A 19,907-nucleotide genomic window follows, 5' to 3' on the forward strand; every position below is an offset into this window, starting at 1 on the left:
ATTCACCATTTCAAACTGACAGTAATGTACGCTAAACAGATACTCATTGTGGAACCCAGATGCTTAAGTCGGTTCATGAAACATACAGGATACATACAGGATACAAAAAAAAAAAAAAAAAACACACGAGGAAACACTGCACCAGAAACAGTTATATCTTGCACTACCGTTGACAAGATCTGACGTCAGATACCTGTTGGAGGATACATTTTCCCACGCTCCAAGTTCAGTTAATAGTATTTCATGGTTATACTCAAGTCGGAGGAGCCCTAAAGATTCCAGTATCTGAACCGCGCAAGATAACGATTGAGTACACGTGCAGGGATCCCAACAGATGGCAGCACCTATACCAGAAAAGACTGTTTTATTCATACGTCTCCAATATTCATATCACACTTTGTCCTCTTACATTTCTCCTCCAAATTGTCATATTTCATTACATACACAATGCTTGCGGAACCATCTCCCTCTCTTTCCTTATCTCGTTATTTATCTGCAGATTTTCCCATAAGTCTGTAATGCACAGTAACATCAGCAGTTGGTCATGCATTGTTTCAACCCTGCCTCACTCTTCTATATCGCGTCCACATCTAACTGTCTTCTTTCCAATCCCTCTATGTGGCGGATACAGCTCACAAGGTACGTACGCCATACATCGCTGTCTTGCAGTACACAGCTGAGATGAGTAAATATTTCAATGAGGAAAATACGACAAATCTAAATCTTCATTTACAAATATTTGTTCATATAATCCGCTAAGTACATTACATTCTATTATGCATTTAAATCATGTAAACACTACTCTACTGGGAACAGTCACAACGCGCTAATTGAATAGATGCCGAAGCCGTGAAGTTAAATGTGGGAATGTTCTCGTGGAAATCCTGCGAGAGCTTCCATACATGCCGGTAACTCTTTGGCGGCGAGTACTAAGCAGAAATAAATAAAGGTAGAGATTGTGATGCCGCGTGGCGGTATAATACGCAGGCCTGTTTATAGCAGGAGCAGGAAGACAAAAGAGTACTTAGGCTAATATACGGGTCACTATTTCTTGCCATTTAGCACAGCAGAGACAGACTAAAGGTAATATACTCATAAGGGAAACGGCAGCTGCGTTACGCCACTCTGAAGCGTTGGATGAGAAGCTAAATTCTGTAGATTCGAATTACTGAAGTGACTTTATGCTCCATGGGGTTTCTTCTTTTCTCCTTCTTCTTCTTCTTCTTCTTCTTCTTCTTCTTCTCATCCTTCTCTTCCTCCTCCTCCTCCTCCTCCTCCTCCTCCTCCTCCTCCTCCTCCTCCTCCTCCTCCTCCTCCTCTTTCTTCTTTTCTTTTTGTCTTTCTTTCTCATTATTTCTTCATGTCTTGCAAAGAACATGAGAGGAAGATAATTTGCTTTGGAGAGTGTCAGTTGAAGGCATAAAGGAACTAGCAGGAGTCGTAAGTAGCTACTGTGGCTCAGTGCACAGAAGGTCCCGCGTTGTACTCGTAATCCCGTCCAAAGCGGAGTCTGCTGGATATTAACGAAGTTCAGAATATTATGGGCATTTAAGTTGCCCATTGAGTATATCCGTTTTCTATTGCTCTATTGCTCCCTTGACAGAACAGCTGTATGGGTCGGAGCTTTCCATTACGTACTTTAAACTCTTGTTCAAAGTTCAGTAATCCTCATCGGGGTTTCTTAGGAATGAGTGTGGCGCATCCTCTCAACAGGACACCCAGGGAAACAAGAGCCCTTATAGTGTGTTTACGTGGTTCTTTTCATTTGCATTTGCTCATTGCTCTCTGCATTTTGTCCGTCAGAAGATAAATCAATGTCTTTTTCCTCTTAGTAACAAAGTGAAATGAAAAGTAAATGAGTATATGGGATGATGCAGCGTTATGTTATCTGGAGTTATCGTGGTGCTTTGCCAGGTCACGTGAGGCAAGCCCGTGTATTGCAGGTCCTTCACTACCGCAGTTTCGTTAATATATTTCTCTTCTCCATTCAAGATAATGATCATTGCTTGTAACTGTGCAGAATGTCCGTTGCGCTACATGTACCTGATGTGCATGGCTGACGCATCTTTGTTACAGTGCAAGCAACACAAGAGGATTGAGCCTGAATACGATTGTACACTAGTATTCTGTTACGTCTCTATGTACAAGAAGGAAATAACGGTTTTTTACGTAAGAGGGGCTCTGTTCAAAGGCTAGAGAAGGGTAAAAAATGCCCATTTTGGTGCCGACACCTAAATAATAGAGCCAAAAAGGATTATCCAAAACAGAAGAATAGAGATGATAGGTGGAAATGGGTAGATATATTTACTGCCACGTGTAGCCCTGACGGTGACTTGCAGCTTCCCTTATTTGCTCATGTTCTCACGTATTGGTCAGCTTCATCACAGCGCAGAGAATGAAAACAATGTGCACTGCTAAATGATAATGATAATAATAATAATAATAATAATAATAATAATAATAATAATAATAATAATAATAGTTTTCAGTTCATCTTCTGCTCCCATTCTCTGTGTGTAGTGTTTATACGTACATACATAGCTTCGCTGCTATTCATCTTCCCATCTCATTCTCAGTTGGTCCCTTGATCTCGACCCAAGAGACACCTTCCAATCTATTGATAGATCCCCTGTCTCTTAACTAGACCACCAGACCAAACCTCTGCAGTATTTAGTAATCATGCAATATGCCAAATCCGGTCGTTGTATCTGTCTCCCGGCCACACGAATTTCATATCACGGCTAAACAAGGCCTCGAAATGCAAATGTACATAAAGCATTTTCGACTTAGAATTACCTGTATCTTCACCGCTACCATTATCCGCAGAAACTCGGGCTGCACCCTATAGCTTGTTCATGTTCTCGACTATTGTTTGTTTAATGGTGCATGTTTGGTTCAAAACAGACGTAGAATAAATTGTAACGTTATCTAGAGACTTCATTGTCCTTCACGCGTGCCCGCCATCACAACAACGCCTCAAGGTCGCAGAAGTGAAGGTTATGCTATTTACTATTTTATCCACCATCCGTTGTGTTCCTTCGTCAGTGCGCGCTCAGTCAGTGCAACCGAAGGATCGGTCGTCTTGTTCTCGTCCAGCTTTATAACCAACAGTACGACATTACGTAAGGAACTTTTCATCCATTTGGCTTCGTGGCGCAGTGTTCATTTGTTTATTTCCTGTCCCTATAGGTCCATTTTGTAGTTACAGTGATGCCAGATGTATGGAAATATCTTATTGTGTGAACATCGCAACACTGTTTTGCAAAAGAAAATGATAAATACTTTGAATGTGTAAAATATAATGCAAACAAAATTCAGAAACGTAACAGTCACAATTGATGGAAGTGGGAATTACAACAGGTGTATACTAGTGATGTATCGGATATCCGCCTCCTCATCCGCATCCGCTGAGCATGCACAATGAAAATACTATCCGCATTACTACCCGCATCCGTGTTTTAATATAATATAATAAATGATCCGCCTCCGCCTCTGTCTCCCCGTTGTGGTTGCCGATCTGTGTGTGTGTGTGTGTGTGTGTGTGTGTGTGTGTGTGTGTGTTTGTGTGTGTGTGTAAGGACGAGTTGAAGAGACCAAATGAGAGTGTGAAGGATGCTGAAAAAGTAAGAGAGAGAGAGAGAGAGAGAGAGAGAGAGAGAGAGAGAGAGAGAGAGAGAGAGAGAGAGAGAGAGAGAGAGAGAGAGAGAGAGAGAAATTCAGAAATGCTTTGCTTTTTCACCAATTTTCAAAGACCACATAGATGATTATTCGGGTTCTCAAGACTGTTTCTCCTGTTAATAATACAGAAATCTTGTTAATCTGTCACTAGAATCATAGACAAAAAAAAAAACTGAAAACTGTGCAATTTCAATCAAAGCCTATGGAATGTGGTGAAGGTGCGGCCAAAAGTGTTTCAGAATATGCCCCTAAATACTATGGAAAGAGTGAGGGAGAGAGAGCGGTATCATTACTTTGCCCCTTTATCTTGGACAGATAAGAGGAGAGGAGGTCATAGGGAGAGAGGTTTGAGATAAGACGAAAGAGGAAGGGAGAGGAAAGAAGCACGGGGAGGAAGGGACGTATTGTGGAATAGAAGACTGGAAGGGAGTTCGTAACGGGGGAAAGAAAGTACATGGGGCAAGGAAGTGGGGGAAGGGAGAAGAAGGAGGATGTGAGTACGGGGAGAAAGCAGATAGAATAAATATAACCAGGAAGGATGAGGAGTGAATGAAGGGAGAGAGAAAGTAGAGGAGATAAGTATTCTCTTTTCCTGTTCCTTATTCTTTTTTGTCCTTTCCCCATCTACCTCTTCCCACGTCTACTCCTTCCATCTCCTTGCCCCCTGTACTCCCCCTGTACTCATTATATCTAACTTCTTTTTATTTTATGAGAAATTTTATGAGGTTTTATGGGAAATGCATATCTGGCTCCGCCTCCGCATCCGCGGTGCTCTAAAATTTAGTATCCGAATGTGAAAATATAAGGCGATGTATTAAAAAATCATACGGGAAGCAGGCTGACTCCAGCTAAGGGGCCTTTGCAGGATGGGGTGGACTTACTCGTGAAAAAGACGCGGTTTAATAAGGAGAGGATGGAGGGGAGACGAAATCAATGAGGAATTCCCAATGAAACATTAATCTCATCAGGGAACAAGACGCAGGGGAACGAAGGAGGGTAGGCAGGGGCTGGGAAGGGAAGGGGAGGGGAGGGGAGCGGAGGGGAGGGAAGGGGAGGGGAGGGGAGAGAGTGTCGACAGGGACTCTGGCAGGAAAGGAGAATCGAAGTGTATGAGACATTTTCAGAACTTTTCACGTATTTTCCAGATTCTTGCATATTGAAGGGTTAAATGAATGAGGCTGAAATACGTAAGTAAAACAGGGAAGCATCATAATTCAAGGTTATCGGTGCTATAATCTCAGCCTTCCTCGATATTGTACGTATGGCCTTCCATGTCATTGTTTTTTTGTTTTTTTTTACACTCTATCCCTCCCTTGCGTTGAGGCGACTTAGAGTTCATGAATGAATCAATCAGTGCGCTCTCTCTCTCTCTCTCTCTCTCTCTCTCTCTCTCTCTCTCTCTCTCTCTCTCTCTCTCTCTCTCTCTCTCTCTCTCTCTCTCTCTCTCTCTCTCTATTTCAACACTGGGTTACACATAGAGACACGCATACGCCTTTTTTTTTTTCTTTTCCTTTAAGGTAGCTAACTTTGCTGATACATAATATCGTTGACACATATATTTCAGAACTTAATAGAGATACCAAGAAACTCCCCGAGGGCTGCATGGCCTGGCCGTTTTGTCGACGGGAACAGAACCTTAGCACAATACGCAAGTGCGAGTCCGGCACGTTTATTTTGGTCAGCCGTAGTCATCCAGTATATTATCACTTTCGCTTACAACAGAAATCCGTGTCCTGTTTATTCAATTTCAAACATTTCCCAGTTTTTTTTTTTTCTTTTCTTTTTATGTCTTATGGCATTCCTTCATACTCTTCGAATAGCGTGAGTTTTTTTTTTTTCCTCTCTCTCTCTCTTTTACTTCCTTTGCACGCAGATGTCACTCAGGACTCACTCAACCGCTGATATACTCAACATTTCACAGCGAAGGGAATAAACATTTTTCACTCAGGTACCAGGTAATAGTAGCGCGCCACAGGTAAGACGGTCACATTTTTCATTTCAGCGGATTGTTAGTAAAGGTGGTGAGATTTCCAGGTGTGATATCACAAGCAGCGGTGATTAAATCACTATCGTTACCAATAATTTCCGTACACTATGAAGGCTTTATCATGGTGACTATTACAACGTGGCGAGTCATAATCAAGTTCTTTGGCATTTATTCATTAAAACACACACACACACACACACACACACACACACACACAGAAAGAAAGAGAGAGAGAGAGAGAGAGAGAGAGAGAGAGAGAGAGAGAGAGAGAGAGAGAGAGAGACTTAGACTTAAATAGGAGGGAATATTGAAGTTTTGAACACAATATTCACACAGATACGTGTGTTAGGATCAACACAGACTTGTTGATCCTAACGAAATGGTCTCACTTAAATAATAGGCGACTAATTAAATCAAACACTGGTGTTGTCACGGCTCCTTATGGAAGCCGACGCGGAAGAGTGTCTGCCGTTTATTACCACTTTTGTGCGCGGGAATGGAGGGAATGGGTGCTGCGGTGTAAGAAAAAATGGTGAAAAACAATTAGACTGTTAGTTAGAAATGTAACGATAACGCGGGGAAAAATATCGACTTGTTATTTTATATTGATATGTCTCTCTTGCTTCTTTGCTTCTTTTTTTTTTCCCCCGAATCACGTAGGGAGCGAGATCAGCATGATGGACGTACCTTTATTTATTTTTTTTTTTTTTTTAGTTTTAACATATTTAGTATGTGTAGTTTTATTTACTTGTTTATTCCATTTTCTTTATTCACTGTATTCCAATTATATACTCTGTTTATACATTTATCTATTTACTTATTTATTTATTTCATTTTTTTTATTTACTTTATTTATCTATTTATTTTTTTTTTTTTTAGCCATCAGAATCGACTTTGTAATAATATGCAGGGAAACACTTTAATTTATGTTATACGTTGAACTGAACAGTGAAGCTTCCCCTGAGATGGTGAAAGTTTTCCGGTGTGCCTGAGTTCGGTAACTGATCATGTCCCGAGGGAGTGAGTTGCCTGCATGAAATTTAATATCTGAAAGGATTTTTGCAGCCGCCTGCGTGTGTTTACTCTTTTTTTTTTTTTTTTTTTTTTGGTATTGGACGCACCCATAATGGACGGTATTTACCTACAGAATGTAGGTCAGCTGAGGGAGACTTCAGATTTCGTGAAGTTAATGGATAGTTACAGTATACGAGTAGTCCCGTATTCCATCAGTGCAGGCCAGTGAGAAGCATGAAACTCGTCGAGGTATAGTGATTCTGTACATACATAAAGCACACAAAACAGAATGAATGTGACTTCTGTAATCCCCAAATATAGCTTCTGAATAAACTTTTTCTTCATTTAGAAGCATAAAAATGCACCTTCTGAAAATGTGAAGTGAACTGCCTCCACCAGGCTTTGATGCATGTACATATTCCCTGGGATGCCTTTAATTCGTATCCTTTTCATGGCAGTAAATACATAAACATCGATAATATTATTCAGCTAAAGAAAAACTTTATATCAGAAACTCTTATTTTCTTCCTTGCGTCAAAAGATGAAGGTTCAGTCAAGGGAATATGAAGGGACACGTAGAAGTGTTGGAACCGCTGTCTTTGGCACTTATGTGTGACAGGAATTTAAGTAGCGTGGCTATGTGAAAAAAAAAAATGTACCATACGAACACATCCACGGTTTTTTCTCAGTTGCTAAAGAAGAGAACAATATTACTAGTATCACGAAAGACATTATTTGTTCCCCTCTTTGAGAAACTAATTCAGAAGGCAGCTAGCAGAGACAGTGCACTGAATTGATTAATCATATACGAGTATAGAGAGAGAGAGAGAGAGAGAGAGAGAGAGAGAGAGAGAGAGAGAGAGAGAGAGAGAGAGAGGTTTCTCTATCGTTATCTTTATGTTTAATCGGCAAATCAAATTTTCTTTCCATCTCTTAAGTAATGCCGTAATCTGCTACTGATAGCGGTACTTATAGATTACGATTAAGGTCATTACTCTAATAAAAAAAGACAGACCCAGTATTATAAATAACGCCTTCATATTAATAATTGTCGTATCCAAATTGAATTGTAGAATTGGCACAGAAATAATAAAATAATAGTGACAACACGTAACTGAATCATTCACGTACTCAAAATGTCACTAAATGATTCGTAAAGACTCATGTAACCATCCCCGCAATGATGTCACCTTTGGGAAGTGTTGCCTTAACTCTCTCATTGCTAGATACATTTCTACCATAAGAAACTGCAACTTCCAAACACCTATTTTTGCACTACGTTGTTTTGGATAGTCTTGAAGATTAGAAAAGATAAAATTAGCTTCCTGTTCTCTCTTTTTTCCTTTTTGTACGTCCATACAAACCACTTTACTCTGTTCTCAATGGCCCGAATTGCTCTCTCACCATGACCATTTTCAAAGGCTACACAAATGATTAGCCGGGTTCTCAAGAGTGCTTCTTCTTGTTAATCTGTCGCTAGAACCATAAAAACCAGTGTAACTTCTACTAGAACTTTTTGAATGTAGTGTAAGTGCGGTGCAGAAGTGTTTCATAATATGGCCCAGTGTTTACAAAAGACGACCATATCAGTGAAAGGATTAATACCATGCAAGCTATTGACTTCAGTTCTCAAGCACACTCTTTTATTCCCTCGCCAGTCGCACCCTCCCTTCGTGCATAGTGGTGTCTGCATTGACTCCCCAAATCCATCTCGACTCTTCACATACCCACTATGCTACTGCCGCCAGCTAAGTACAGCATGGTTCATGGAGACTCAGCAAGACATCCTACTATCATCTCGCTAGATAGAGACGCACACAGAAGTACATGGTTTATTGGAGGTTCCTGACGGTGATGGTTTGATACCATCCCTCTTGAGGTTTAACACTGAATGCTTGTGTGTAGCCGGAAAGGCGTTTTCTTGTTGTTGTTGTTGTTGTTGTTGTTTGTTGTTGTTTGTTGTTGTTTGTTGTTGTTGTTGTTGTTGTTGTTGTTGTTGTTGTTGTTGTTGTTGTTGTTGTTGTTGTTGTTGTTGTTGTTGTTGTTGTTGTTGTTGTTGTTGTTGTTGTTGTTGTTGTTGTTGTTGTTGTTGTTGTTGTTGTTGTTGTTGTGTGTTGTTGTTGTTGTTGTTGTTGTTGTTGTTGTTGTTGTTGTTGTTGTTGTTGTTGTTGTTGTTGTTGTTGTTGTTGTTGTTGTTGTTGTTGTTGTTGTTGTTGTTGTTGTTGTTGTTGTTGTTGTTGTTGTTGTTGTTGTTGTTGTTGTTGTTGTTGTTGTTGTTGTTGTTGTTGTTGTTGTTGTTGTTGTTGTTTTTTTTCCTTTTCGCATGAAGAAAACCGGATAAATGTCCTTCTTTTTCCCACAAAAAAGTCAAACAGATAAGGGTTTTCGACTTTCTACCTTTATTCATTATATACTTTCTTGATAATTTTCATCACTATTTTTTTTTGTGTCCCTTTTCTAAATTCTCTCATAAGGAACGCTAAGCGTTGTTCTCTCTCTCTCTCTCTCTCTCTCTCTCTCTCTCTCTCTCTCTCTCTCTCTCTCTCTCTCTCTCTCTCTCTCTCTCATTCGTCGTCCTTGATGGAGAAATTTTGTTTTATGATCGCTTTTGAATTTATTTATTTGTCAGTTGCTTAATGCGAACTTAACTATGCCCCTCTGCCCTTGAAGCAATTGCAGTATTATTTTCTTGTGTGTGTGTGTGTGTGTGTGTGTGTGTGTGTGTGTGTGTGTGTGTGTGTCTGTGTAATGGAGTAGAGATGCAATGATGCGTGTGGTGTGTCGGCGGAAAGCTCCCGAGGGACAGGCGATGGTAGCCAGTTACAGTAACATCAAGAGAGGTGACGTGATCTCTTAGCATCCTTTAAACATACCTCTCTCTCTCTCTCTCTCTCTCTCTCTCTCTCTCTCTCTCTCTCTCTCTCTCTCTCTCTCTCTCTCTGCTGTTCTCTGAGTATTTTCTACCATTGCTTCCTTAACTGCAGGTCTTTTTTTCTAGTTTTTTTTTTTTTTTTCCATGCAATATTTTTTCCTCCATTACTCCCGGGCCTGAGCGTCAAAGAATTAGAGGTAAACAGGTAAGCAGATTTATCATCACCTCATATTTATGTGAGGACTCCCTTCGTGCATTGCTTTCCCAGTCTCATCAACGGATATTATTTGTTTCTATTTGAGGAAAACCAAGAAACGTAATATCAAGCTCTTCGGCCCCTCATCTCGACGCCTTCCAGCAGCCGCTCTAGTGGAAGTTGTTTGGGTTGTTAGCTCAGAAATTTTACTCGTATTCTCCTGGAGGGAGTTCACCTCTTTAGACTTAGTTATTTCCTCCTTAATAGCACTTTGCCGGGCCTTCACAATGGGTGGTGTTACAGGAACAGGTCACGTGATGCAATACAGCTGAGAGGCTCGCAGATCTCTCTCTCTCTCTCTCTCTCTCTCTCTCTCTCTCTCTCTCTCTCTCTCTCTCTCTCTCTCTCGCTTGCTTTCTAACTCGAAGCTAATTGCACAAGTTGAAACAAATGTTCGCTAATGTCACTCCCAAACTTTGCATTGTTTTGCACTGGCTCTGAAGTGCCTTTGAAAGTATCTAGCGCGTATGATGAAGACGAAAATAAATCCTACTTTGTGGACCAAAAACAGATCGTAACTTTGGACAAAACTGCCAAAACTCTGTAACTCCCCCTGATTCTGTTTTTTTTTTTTTTTTCTCCACCTTGACTTGTTTTCAGAAAGGAGTATTAAGGCATCCCGAACTTGATTTTCTCAGGTGGACTAAAAATAAAAGTGAATAAAAGGTTATTTAAGAATACTTTTAGGCTTAACTTTATCTTATCTAAGAGACTGCAGTGCGAGTATAAGTATCTGAAAAGTTGTAGGTGATTAAGAAGGAGAAAAAAAATGTTGAGCAGTGAAAAAAAGTTGAAAGAGTAAATCACTTCCATTATAAACTCCTCAATGAAGCGAGGGAAGAGATAAGCTTAGGGTAGCTTAGCACTTCTCCTCCCTGCCATTGCTTCAGTGTTGATCCCAAAACCCAAAGTGTTTTGCATAAAGTTACAACCATCAGGCCCAGCTGTGGTGGCAAGAGCTGACCCACACTCCCTCCTAAGTCCCCCACGCCGCTCTCCCCGCCTCCCCCGCTAAGCCCTTCCCATCACTCCTGCCTTGTAATCTCTCCATTGGATCACAGACTTCCACCCAAAGCGTCCAATATGTCTTTTTTTCCTATCGCATGTCTCTCTCTCTCTCTCTCTCTCTCTCTCTCTCTCTCTCTCTCTCTCTCTCTCTCTCTCTCTCTCTCTCTCTCTCTCTCTCTCTCTCTCTGACCCACAAGATAAACACACGGAAGACCCTTTGTGAATGCAATGCTTTTGTGTCTTCATCTGGTAGTCTCTCTTACTCTTGCCTTTGACAGAGAGAGAGAGAGAGAGAGAGAGAGGGGGGGGGGGGGGATGTAGGGTGTTCGGGCTCACACCAGTATACAAAGAAAGAGATCAAATAGACTGACAGGCAGGTAGACAAATAGAAAATCGAGTAAAGAAATCAAATGAGATAATGAATTTGTTTCTAAATTCTGATGTTCTCCATTTTCATTTTTTTTTTTTACATGTGACAGATTTGTCAGTACAAATCTATGTATTTGCTCGAATCATTAAAAGTGCTTTGCCAACATTTATTTTCTTACATTTAATTAAAACTAGCTATAAATCATCATTTCTGATTAATCAAAACCAAACTTCACTATTCATTTGTTTATTTTTTTTCCTGTCGTATTTCTTCCCTTCACACCTCACCCCGTTTCCAATCCTGCAACCAGTGCGCGGTTTTCTGGTCCCAGGCGAGGCGAGGGGAAGGGTTGGGAAACAAAAACAAAGATAAAAGGCCTCCTTGCCTTCGAGACCCTGCACAAAAGGTCTTTCTGGGGATGGCATGTTTAGATTTCACCTCACCCCATCCTGCCCCACCCCGCCACGCGCAATCTTTAGCCATCCAGAAAAAGTCCCTCCTACAGTAAAGAAGAAACGAGGCAGTCTGGGCGGAATGATCGGCAGAGAAGCGTCTTAAGAGCACGCAAGTCTGAACGAGGGACAAAAAAAGCGGCCGTGAAGGAAAGGCAAACGCTGTGTGTGTGTGTGTGTGTGTGTGTGTGTGTGTGTGTGTGTGTGTTACCCTGTTGCCTCGTCCTGCAGACAGACAGTAGTAAATTACATTTTTCTTTCTTTTTTTTTTTTATACTGTAGCTCGTTTTGCTTTAATACTATAACTAGTATAGAGTAGCGTATAGTTCATTCATGCAGGCTAACTAATATCTAAAAGTATGTTGCTAGTTAAAATTCACTCTATTCACTTGTGTACGCGTAGACCAGGTGTGTGTGTGTGTGTGTGTGTGTGTGTGTGTGTTAGATTTCCACCTAAGATTTCCTAGGGCTAGGTGACATGGACCTTCAAGTTTGAAGACGGCCCACAACAGAAATAACCACAACTGTATATGTTTAAAAACATCTCGTTCTTTTATACAGCTCTTTATTCCCTCACTTTCTCGGAATTGAGTGCTGATCTGCTTCAATTAATGTTATCTCGAGTTTGCTGAGAACATTTGTTTCAGCTGCAAACGATTTTCCTTCACCACCACCACCTTCCTTTGTGATCCAGGCGGTGCAGTGAATGAAAGCCTCGTAAGTCTCATATTCCATTAATGAGAGGGCCGATAGTACATAAATGAGCCTTGCTGCGCAGTTGTATCTTCTATCTGATCTGTCTGTGAAGACTTTGTGCTCGATGGTTCTGGATGCAAAAGTCAACAGCTTTACTTGATGACCATTTTTGTAACATACATAACCCTAAAAAATACGAAGCAATAGCGTGGCTGTCATTTTTGTATTGTGATCGCGCTTTTCAGTGGAACAGCCTAACAAGGATGGGGTGTCAGGAATACAAGTTCCGAATCCTTGGAAAGGTTGCGCAGAGATGAAGAGTGAGATCTGATATTTCTAATGACCTATAGGAACTCCTCTCTCTCTCTCTCTCTCTCTCTCTCTCTCTCTCTCTCTCTCTGATATTTCTTCCGTTAGGTTCATTGTCATAAATGAGTGCTCGCTGCTTACGATGTTTTAATTTCCTCTCTCTGGTTTCGTCCGCTACAAGCCTATCAAACTCTCGCTCACTCGAACCCTCCTCTAAATACGAGTCTAGATAAAATTTTCCAGTGAATGAAAATGGCGTATCCAGATTCAATTTGTGAGATCCCATTTTTATTTCCTTCTTTTCCGTAGTTCGAACTTTTTCTATAAACATTATGTATAGCCAAGCCGTAGCACTAGCCCCCACACAGGATTTCTTTTTCTTTTCTTCTTCTAAGAAGAAGAAGAAAAGAAATCCTGTGTGGGGCTTCTTTATCCCCCAATCAATGCATCATCCTTTATCGGAAAATCCTTTCAGCGCTTTAACTAAACGTAAATCAAGCTCAAAGAAATAAATTAATGAAGACCTCCAAAGTACTGTTATTCGTGCGGTGCAGCCTGCGCTTGCTGCACACAGCTGTTGCCATCACCCAGACGCTGTTCCTATACTGTCATAACGTGGCGTCCCCAGGTCACCGTGGCCAGCAGCAAGTGATATTCATGAGGCTTTCACAGCAGATTAGTCTCACGCTCAACCATTAGCGCCGCATTGGTGATGCACGGACGCGGATTGTCACATCACCCAGGTTCAGTACATAATCCACGTACCCAGCCTCTGTTTGCCTTCCTCACCAACCTCACACTGCATCCAATTTGTCATGACTGGAGTATCGACTGTCTGAGTTCGTAAGCTGCGTTGTTGTTAGTGTTCTTGCCGTTTTATTTTTGAATCACAAGAAGATTGGTTAAGAATTATACAGGTAACTTTAGAAAAGAAACGCTCTCTAATTGAGAGAGAGAGAGAGAGAGAGAGAGAGAGAGAGAGAGAGAGAGAGAGAGAGAGAGAGAGAGAGAGAGAGAAATGAGGGTAAGTAGGTTGAATCGCATCCATATTTATATTAGCATCGGTATTGTGTTCTATCTGATAGAGAATTTTCTGAGAGGAGTGGGGAAGGGAAGCTTACGGTGATAACCACGAGGTTCATAATTCAATAATGTTGGTTAATCGTGTCGAGAATCGCCCCAATGAAGGATGTCAAAATGAAACCTTGCCCCGGGAATAGAACGTGAATGGAATCAACGGTTATGTGAGAAACATCGCATCCCAAGTAAGCTGCAGCGACTTGCCTCTTTATGATGATGAGATCCACATTATACACGATTAAGTGTTGATGAGATTCTCGTGTGCCGATCAGCATATGTGTGACTAGACGTTGTAACTCCTCATCAGTTCCAAGACCAGTGGCCAGTCGGAAGATGAACTAAGACGGGGTTGAGGTTATTTATTTATTTATCTTTTTATTTTATTTATTTACCTATTTTACTTATCTATTTATTTATTTATTTATTCATTCATTTTTATTTATTTGTTTTATTTTATTTTATTTTTATTTTGTTTATTTATTTATTTATATTTTATTTATTTATTTATTTTATTTTATCTATTTATCTATTTCATTTATTTTCTTATTTATTTTATTTTACTTATTTTATTTATTTATTTATTTTTATTTATTTTTATTTATTTTTATTTATTTATTTTTTTTATTTATTTATTTATTTATTTTTTTTTTTTTTTTTGACATCTCCAGTTCTTGCGTTCGTCGTTCTCCAAGTTGAGAATGCAAAGGTGAAAAATAATTTGCGTGCTTGTTTATGCCGATGATTATACTTGTCCGTCCGCCTGTTTGTTATATTCGTTCGTCTCTCTGTCCGTCTGTACCATCTTTATTTTGCCAGCAAGACTTCATGAAAGCAGCGGCACCAGGAAGCAAAGTTTCTCCGCTGTCGTAATTACCTGCCAGCTGATGCCGAATGATTAAGGGAATGTCTGAGTTAGAACTTCGCAAAAAAAAAAAAAAAAAAAAAAAAAAGAAAGAAAAAAAGAAAATAGATAAACAAATAAATAAATAAATAAATATATATATATATATATATATATATATATATATATATATATATATATATATATATATATATATATATATATATATATATATATATATATATATATATATATATATATATATATAAAATTGGTAGTGGCTTAGTGTGTGTGTGTGTGTGTGTGTGTGTGTGTGTGTGTTATTCACTTTATCATAATCTTTGTTTGCGGTTCAACTACGTACAAAGAATTGGCTTCCTATACTGTGATCGTTATTAAGGATTTCAAGGGTGTTTTCTATTTAATTTAATTTCTTTATTTTTTGTCCCATGACAGTTCTACTAATCTCTCGGAAAGAACATACGTGTCTCAATCGTTCTCCTCTAGTAATGCAAAACCAGCTTGAAGTAATGGCTTAACAGAATACCAACTACAACCGACTAAGTGGGGAAAGCTTGGGATGCCTTTCTGGGAGTTTGCAGACTAACACCCAAGCTTAAAAAGAGATTGATTGATTGACTGATACATTTATTGTTGCATTAATAATGAAATACAACAAAGGAGGAGGATGGACCTTGCCACCCACCTCCTGGGCAAAGACTTACGGGTAGAGTATCAAAAATATAAAAATAAATAGTATACATTGCAAGAATATAAGTAAATAAATAAATACAGATATTGTACACCTTATTGCATAAATATCCTACAGTCTGGGAGCAAACGTAGGATATTCCTTGAGTATATCCCTGAGAGTGGCTGAGTCTAAGAAATAGTCAATGAGGGTACACATGTTGACTTTGCAGCCTAAATTTAGCAATGGGAGGACATTCCGTGACATAATGACGCAGTGTGTGTCCCCTTGGTGCAGCACATAGCACACAACATACACCAGAAGCACTGACTTCCTAAAAGTATTTACAACCTAATATGAGCCTCGTTGCCATCCTGTCGTGTGATGCAGTGTGTCTCCCATGAGTGTAAGCACAGCTCTGGTGGGACACGTACATAGTGAAGACTACTGCCATTGCCCCTATGGCAACAAAGCTCCAACTGATCACTAATGCTACTATGTACAAGGTCCTTAATGCTACTCAGCAATGCTACTCTTAAATCTCTATTAACATAGAGTGTACTCAGCGCCAGGTTCCACTGTGTCATCCTGAAGGGCACATTAATTTTAGCAAGGCGGTCTGTCTTTTCATTAAGCGGGATACCCACATGAGAGAGTATCCAAGTGAAATGGACCGTAGCACCAGCACCTTCTAGGGCATGGATGAGATCAAGACATTAACTAGATCACAGTCCATGGGGGAGGTAGATTGGAGAGCATACAGTGCAACCCGACTGTCAACAAAGAAGTATACATCCTTATGGAGGCGCCACAATATGGAGCGCCTCCAGAACAGCATACAGTTCTGCCCTAGTGGAGGATATTGTGTGCAGGGAATTATTATCATGGCCTCACTCTGAACAACCTCCAGGGGACGGAGCTGGGTGGCACTAAACTGTATTAAAATAGGGGCTGCATAGTCAATGAGGGACCGTACGACAGATATAGAACATCCTTAGGACTGGAATGCCAGCTCCCAGTCCCCTGTTTGCTGGTAGCCGAAGTGGCGTTATCCGTGGCAGACAGGTCTCGAACATAATGTACAGCTTGGAGTGACTTCCTGAAACTCAGCTAAACACCCTGGTACTTGTGTGTATGAACTCTAGGGATGGGAAAATTATTTACAGTGGGCGGTCGAGAGTCCCATTTGAACACACAATGCTGCTAGTTGTGACAGCTACCTGGAGAATCTTGGGTGTGGGGGCATTGGAGTATGTCAACATAGATGAGGACCCGGATGTCCTGCGGGAAGGAATAACGCGCAATTTTGTCCATTAAAACATTGAAAGAAATTCTTCTGACTTCTAGAAATCAGGCCCTGTTAGAACTACAGAAGTCGGTGTTGTTTGTGTGGGCGACGGCACATAAGTAAAGGGTAAGCAAGCATAAGTCATACAGGGGAGACTCGATATAAATATACAGTTGGTCAATGGCGTGGATTCGAAGTACTGCCATTCATTTGTCCGATAGATTGTGAGAAAGGTGCTTGGTATGATGAAGTTTGTTGCCAAGAAATGCTAATAGCTTGTATAGTGATCTTTAAGTATATGAATTCAAGTAAGTATATGGACGCTGCCTTGTATTCATTCTTTGGATAAGATTCTTTGGATTCATTCTTTGGGTGTTTGGCTCTATGTTAGCTTTCCTCACCGGAAAATCCCGGTTTTCCACAGGTCTTCAACATGATAAAGGTTGGAGCAAAAAAAAAAAAAAAAAAAAAAAAAAAAAAGGCCGCGTGACTTTTAATATTTACCATTCTTTGTAATAACTGATGTTTGTTGGAGTGAGCCCGTGCTAATTGTCTGACATACTGACCTCTCCTTACCTCAAACTTATTATACCAACACTTCCGATACATGACTACCTCCATCAGCGTCTTGTGTGTTAATTCACAGAAACCCTGCTGTGCATAAAAGGGGCCAACATCGGAATGTAGGTATAGGTGGCTGATTTCACCCCTCATCATGTTCTAATTACATCTTCCAATGGAATCTTTTTTTTTATTTATTTATTTTAGTACAGGGATGCCTCCCTCCTGCAAAAATAATGCTGACAACATATACTCGAAGTACATTGAAATTGGTAAAATTGCAGCTTAACAAAATACACCTTGTCTTGTTTTGCTCTTTTCCTATCCTCAACAAGCTTGGGGAACTTGTGGGAAAGTGGAGATTTTGGGTTGAGAAAGCCAAAATGAGGCATTTTTGACATTCTGTAAAGTCTAAGAATGAGAAACAGCATATTTTGAAAATGTAAAATTTCTAAGTTATCCTAACCTAACCATCCTAACCTAAACCACCCATGGGAGGGGACTTTGACCCCTCTGGACCTGCCCCCTTAAGGTCACTAACCAAACATAACCAAAACTAGCCAGGGGGCTCTGTCCTCTCTGGACTTAACCTAACATTACCTAACCTAACCTAAACTGGCCTGGTGGATTTGCCCCCTCCCCCCTGGATGCCCTCTAATGGATGCTGATCTAACCTAATATTCCACCAGCACACCACACAAACAAGAATGATTTGGAGGTACTCACAAAATTAAGATGTACAGATCCCTGGGTTTCCCACTGTAGCACAGGAAAAATTGAGTAGACCCAAATCACAATCTGCACATCTGTCTGACGCCATGATGAAGGTAAAACTGACATGGCAGCCCCCCCTGCTGCCTTTCATACCCTCATGGAGGACTACTTGCAGACTGATTCCAAACTACACGGACCATTTGAATTAGTGGCATTACGTGCATTACAAATGTGTCATGCATAAAGCCTTATTAATATTATTAATCATATTAATCTGACAATTAATTTACTTCCAGTGCAACAAAAATATCAGGCGGTAATACAATGCTGAATAAAATACCTGTCACAGGACTAGTTTCTGTGGCAATGTGATGCAGTCACAGTACCTCCACACCAACATACTAACACATACACAGTACCGATTGAGCCAGTGCAGAATCGAGAGGGAGGATGAGAGCTAGAAAATCAAGATAATTTTTTTTAATTTGTTTGCAAGTTATTTGTTATTTGACACATGATGTAACCATTAGAAATGCTCCAAATGATGTGATCTACAACTTGAGCATGATAGTAAGTGCTATGGGTGTATTGTGTTAAACTGCACTAGAACCTTGAAATCTATCAGGAAAATAGTTTGACAGCAAACTAGAGGGATGTTGCTTTCCAAAATATACAACTTTAATTCCATACTCAAACATTTTTGTCTTATAAGCTCATTTTGTGATTCCTTGATTTGTCTCCTAGTTTTGGCAGATGTGTTTCTTAAGGTCTTCCTATCCACATCTGCCAATTTATTTACTGCCTCTGAGGTATATGTACTGTATATCCAGTGATTGAGGCTACTGTAGCAAATGCTGGAGAAGGTTAGATTGCTGATAGTGCCTATATTAGTTTTTAAATAATTCTGTTAAATATATTATTATTGTAGCACACTCTCCTGAGAAAGTAATGCCTTAGCTATATATTTTTTGATCCCAGCTTAATGAGATATTTTTCCTGCTAGTTTTGGCTGTGGTATCTTTCTTTAACTGATAAGCCACAGACAACCCCACATGGCCAATTTCAGTAAGTTTACAGTCTATGAATTTTTCATTTTATTTATTTTTTTTTTTTTTTGGGGGGGTGGCTTTCATTCAGTTTTATATACAAATATACTTTTTTTTTGTGATCAGTATTTTTTTGCTTTTGTATTATCCTTTTCTGTTCTTTTTCCCAGTATCAACTGCTAATAGTAACTGCTAATAGTAGGGCACACCCCTATCCCTGAAATCTTAGATATAGGTGACAAAAATGTGACCTGGATATTTACTGTGCCCCAGCAGCAAAAGATTTTTTGATGATGATCAGCTTAAGCCTGTGTTAAGAGAAAAATATGGCCTGGTCATCCTCTGGATAGGAAGCAGTGACATCAAGCAGAGCAGCCAAGTCAGAAATAGCACAGAATATAAAGCGGATTATTGCTGCGCTTGAATCTAACTGTGAAGCTGATGTGCTTATGCGCCAGTTGAGCTGCAATGACCAAGGTGGGCTGGCACGTTCAGGGTAGATGAAGAAACCTATGCGAAAGTGGCTAAAGCCACTAACCGTGTCTTGCAGGAGTTAGTGAGCATGGGATGAGGCTTTCACATGGTGCTGAGACAGGGTGGCAGCAGAGGTCTTGCCTCAACAACTGCAAGAACCACAAAGATTGCAAAAATCTGGGGCAACCCACGGTGTCAAGTCTCTTCCTCTTCCTCTACTTTTGGCACTGTTCTAAGTGGCTGTCTCTCCCTCCATGGGTTTTCTTATTCACTTTGTTTGTCCTCCCTTCTTTTCACTATTCTATCTATCCCTAACTCTCCTTGGTCGGTTTCTATTAAAATATCACAAGTACTCTATTCTTGGATTAACCCTGAACATAGACTCTCACTAGTCTAATCAATCACGCAGAAGTTGAATAGGAGAGACGTATAGAGGTGGGAGGATTTTTGGGGTAACTGGTGCAAAGGTATTTCAAAACAAAACCACAATACATTATCTATTCTCTAGTAATGATTTTAATATCTTTAATCATACATGGTAACTGAGTAGTCTGTTATCATTAGGCAATT

At 40.1% G+C, this 19,907-nt stretch overlaps 1 protein-coding gene across 5 annotated transcripts in view; it reads left to right on the forward strand.

The window, feature by feature from the left end:
• Positions 1–2,976: 2,976 nt before the first annotated feature.
• LOC135104447 (kynurenine/alpha-aminoadipate aminotransferase, mitochondrial-like) overlaps positions 2,977–19,907 on the forward strand; it is a 33,413-nt gene continuing 16,482 nt past the window's right edge. The window contains exon 1 of one of the 5 annotated variants that reach the window (XM_064011890.1): positions 2,977–3,122. The gene's annotated coding sequence lies outside the window, so the exon portion shown is untranslated. Of the gene's footprint in view, positions 3,123–16,303; positions 16,377–16,432; positions 16,851–19,907 lie in introns of those variants that run through there. The other 4 variants (XM_064011893.1, XM_064011892.1, XM_064011891.1 and 1 more) reach the window with 4 other exon arrangements.

The sequence above is a fragment of the Scylla paramamosain genome, chromosome 10, assembly GCF_035594125.1.
Source record: "Scylla paramamosain isolate STU-SP2022 chromosome 10, ASM3559412v1, whole genome shotgun sequence".
In the NCBI taxonomy this organism is placed as follows: Eukaryota; Metazoa; Arthropoda; class Malacostraca; order Decapoda; family Portunidae; genus Scylla; species Scylla paramamosain.